Source organism: Haematobia irritans, chromosome 1 (genome assembly GCF_050003625.1).
Source record: "Haematobia irritans isolate KBUSLIRL chromosome 1, ASM5000362v1, whole genome shotgun sequence".
Lineage (NCBI taxonomy): Eukaryota > Metazoa > Arthropoda > Insecta > Diptera > Muscidae > Haematobia > Haematobia irritans.
Genome location: NC_134397.1, coordinates 6,241,630 through 6,246,513, shown reverse-complemented (window position 1 = coordinate 6,246,513; position 4,884 = coordinate 6,241,630).

Genomic DNA, 4,884 nt, shown 5'->3' with positions numbered 1-4,884 from the left:
GCAGAGTAATCACAATTGTAGAAAAATACCTTAGGCTATGGTCACACTAGGCAAATATTTGACCAAAATGAGTGTCAAACATTTTTCCAGAACCATTTTCCAAATATCTGAATACCGTTTTTGGAAAATAATCCTACCATGATGTTATATATCCAATATGAGGTTAAAATGTTAGCTGGTTTGGTTTCCCAAAATTTATAATAAGTCCTCACCAAATCCCTAAGACCCCAACTCATTTTGAGTTCGTCCCCATCCACGAAAAAATTTGAGAAAAATCCCCTATACAGGAAACACTGGTCCTATGGTTGCACTTCTTCCTTTGTGGCCTACCACTCTAAGGATATATGAGGTGGTGGGCATACAGGATCCTGGTATTTCAAGTAACTCAAATTTGAAAAGACACTATTCAATTTTTTTATACCCTCCATCCTATGGTGGAGGGTATAAAACTTTGTATATTAACTTTGTCATTCCGTTTGTAACACATCGAAATATTGCTCTAAGTCCCCATAATGTATATAAGTTAACACCAGCCATATGCACATCAGACACACGATATAGCAACAACAACATCAACAGACAACATCAACAGACAACAGGTAAAGTGGGACAATGCTGAGTGGACAGTTCCCACAGATTGGGCAATGCGAGGAAATGACCGCTACACGCGCGGATATACGATATCCAACTCAGCATAATGTGTAGCTATAAGATTAGGTAATTTTAAGTATGTAGAGTTAGTTAGTTTCCAACTGGCAATTAATAAAGAAGGTTGTTTCAAACTTTAAGTTTGGATCAACAAAAAAATATTTTTTTAAAATTTTTAAAATAAACTAATTTAATTGGCGCCCGAGCGGGTAGGGACCGGTAGGTTCGCGGAAAAAGTCCTTCGAGAAATAAGGAGTCGACGAAGTTATAAATCTTCTAAGTGACGTTTCCCAATGGGCCTCCTATAGCCCCATGTAAGTGGACAAAAAAAGGAAATAACGGTCGTCCGTGGAAAAAAAATACCTACTGCCCTGCAAACCCGAAAAAAACAAAAAAAAACTTTTTATGTGAAGAAAGAGGCCCCCTAGTAACTTCATTGTAAACGGGACGGTTGTTATAATACGCCAGCCGCTTCACGGTAGACTAAGTGTTAAATATAAAACTAAAAAAATTAATTAAGTGAGAACAGGAAAATACAAATAAAGTTAAGTGAAAAATAAATAAAAAAAATATAATAATTGTGAAGAACCAAATTCTAATATTTAAATTGAGCTAAGAACAAAAAGTGTAAAATTAACTAAGAAATACCAAGAAATTAAACATAAGCGTTTAAGTGAAAAAAATATATATATATCAAAATCTTTAACAGTCAAGAACATAAATATTGAAATTGTGAAAATTAATTAAGAAATAGTGAAAATAATTAACAATCAAACTTAAAAAACTAAAGAAAATAAAATAATAAACAACAAGACTACAGTAATAAAATCCTTAAAGGTCAACAGCAGCAGCACGAAGCAACAAAATCTGGATCAAACAACAGCAGCAGCAGGAAGCAGCAAACACTGGAACATGATTTTTTTATTGTAAGCCTTATTTTTATTATTATTATTATTCTAATTGTTTGAAAATCCAAGTAAATTTACGTAAAGTCTTATTTATGTTATAATCGGAAAAGTAAAAAAAAAAAAAAAAAATCTGTAAACTAAAGAAAATTACAATTGAGTTATAGTTAAAAAAAATATATATTAAGCAATTAAAAAATATATTATTTCACTCGCGTTATATTCAGAAAAAAAAAATAATAAAATATAAAAATGTCAAACCCAAGTAGTAGCCTTATTAGACCCCCGTCTTGAGCTCCTCAATTCCCCAACCTCCTTCGATTCCTTCACAACCATCTACCTTATCTCCTCAACAGTTGACATCGACAATTACGGAAATTGTCCAGAACGTTTTGGAAACTCGGTTCCAAAATGTATTCCAAACTACTGCGAATACTGACTTTTCAAAATTTTCGGATCAAGCCATTGATCCCGCGCATGTGAACGATTTCACTGGACTAGACAAAATCCCTGATGTGGTTCGCTGTTTGCGAGAATTCTCTGGAAATCCAGAAGAATTCAATTCCTGGAGGAAAAGTGTGGATCGGGTTCTCCAGATCTACGAGCCTATTAGGGGCACCTCTAAATACTATGGCATTTTAAACACGATTCGAAATAAGATTACAGGCAGTGCGGATACTGCTCTGGAGTCTTATAACACTCCGTTGAATTGGAAGGCAATTTCAAAGTGCCTCACCCTTCATTTCGCGGATAAACGGGATATTCGAACATTGGAATACCAAATGATTTCCTTGGTTCAAGGCAATCAAACTGTACAAGACTTTTATCAAAAAGTCTACACTCATTTATCCTTGATTCTGAATAAAATTGGTTCAATGGATTTAGCCGATGAACCATTACAACTTTTGACTCAGACTTACCGAGACAAGGGGCTCGATACATTTGTAAGAGGCCTCAAAGGAGATTTAGCACGTCTTCTAGGTATGAAAGAGCCGACGGACTTGCCACAAGCCCTTCATTTATGTCTAAAATTGGAGAATCAGGATTTCCGCTCCAACTATGCGAGTAAAATCCCACAAGAAACGCGATACGTGCCGAGGAAAAATGTTCAGCACAAGGACCATCCTGGTCACCGAACCTTTTTCCCTCAGCTGGCTCACATTCCGCAGCCACAAACGAGTGTTTATAGAAATAATAAATTTTCGCTTTATAATCCAGTACCCCAAACAACTGCTTTCCGAAACACTAATTTTTCTCATAGACCTGTTCAAAATTTTTATAATGGATATCAAAATATACCTCAACAACCTCAATTTGTACCCCCGCGTCCATTCGCGCCTAAACCTCAAGCAAGACCGGAGCCAATGGAAGTAGACCCCAGCTTGCGCTCAAATAGGATAAATTATATGAATAGACCAAATCCAAATGATTTCCAAGGAAAAAGACCAGCTTCGCTAGGTTTCCAAAATCCTACTAGCAAAGTACAGCGGAACTTCCATTTGGAAACCAATAACACGCCTGAAGAGATGAGCTACTACAGCCATCCGCCGAGTAATGTTGAACCTAGTTACCAACCCGTGTATAATAATTCATACGAGGTACAAGAATATTTCCAGCAGATTCCACAGGAATCCGTCACATTAGCAAATCAACAGGATCAACCGGATGACTTTAGCGATTTACATTTTTTAGGTTAACCGACTCCTCGCTGCCCTACGTTAAATGCAAATCGAGGAGTGGAGAAATTCTTAACATCCTTATAGACACCGGGTCTACAAAAAATTATATTCAGGCAACACTACCTTCTAAAATAATCCCGAATGAGGAATCATTTTTTGCAAAATCAGTCGCAGGCCAAATAGAAATAACCCACCATACTTTTATTAATTTATTCAACGTTCGAGACATTAATCTGAAATTTTACATTTTACCCACGTTGACGTCCTTTCATGGGATATTAGGACACGATAGCCTTAAAGAACTAGGAGCAGTTATGCATTTGAAGGAAAACTATATGACAATTAGTAATGGTACGAGGATAAAATTATTTCAAAAGACGACACAAGCAGTAAACGCGATAGAAGTAAAAGACGACCATATGACTAAAGACCAAAAGGAAAAATTAGGTAGGTTAATATCGAAAGTACCAAATCTTTTCGCTGAACCTGATAGGAAGTTAACGTTCACGACAAAGGTAATAGGCGAAATTCGTACAAAGAATGATACTCCAGTTTATACACGATATTACCCATACCCAATGTCCCTAAAATCAGAAGTGGAAAAGCAGGTCCAAGAACTGCTTAAGGATGGAATTATTAGACCATCACGGTCTACGTATAATTCACCTGTCTGGATTGTGCCAAAAAAACCTGACTCACAAGGTAACAAACAGTACAGGCTAGTAACAGATTATAGGAAACTTAACTCAGTTACTATAGCGGACAGATACCCAATTCCGGACATCACTGAAGTCCTTGCGCAGTTAGGAAGTAACACTTTTTTTTCGGTGCTTGATTTGAAAAGCGGCTTCCATCAGATCCCGCTAAAAGAATCCGATATAGAAAAGACAGCCTTTTCCATCAATAATGGAAAGTACGAATACACTAGATTGGCCTTTGGCTTGAAAAATGCCCCGTCAATCTTCCAAAGGGCATTAGACGACATTCTCCGCGAATGCATTGGTGTATTCTGTTACGTTTACATTGACGATATTATTGTATTTAGTAAATCTGAAAATGAACACATTCAGCATCTGGAAGAAGTCTTTCAGACACTTGAGGATGCCAATATGAAAGTTCAATTGGACAAATGTCATTTTTTCAAAAAATCTGTAGAATTCTTAGGCTTCATTATTTCCTCTGAAGGAATCACCACGAATCCTGCAAAAACAGAGGCTATTTCTAAATTTCCGCCACCCACAACTTTGAAAGAATTAAGATCTTTCCTAGGTCTGTCGGGTTACTATCGAAGATTTATTCAGGACTATGCGAAACTTGCGAAACCCCTAACATCTCTTTTAAGAGGGGAGGAAGGACGTGTGTCCAAAAATCAATCAAAATCCATAAGAATAAATCTTGATTCAGAAGCTTTGGCCGCCTTTCAAAAAATAAAATCTACCCTTGTATCAAGAGACATAATATTGACATACCCAGATTTTACTAAAGACTTTGACTTGACCACCGACGCATCGAATTTTGCTATTGGTGCAGTTCTTTCACAAGAGGACAAGCCAATAATGTTCATTTCAAGAACATTAAGCAAAACAGAAGAGAATTATGCCACAAATGAAAAAGAAATGCTGGCAATTATATGGGCTTTAAATTCACTTAGG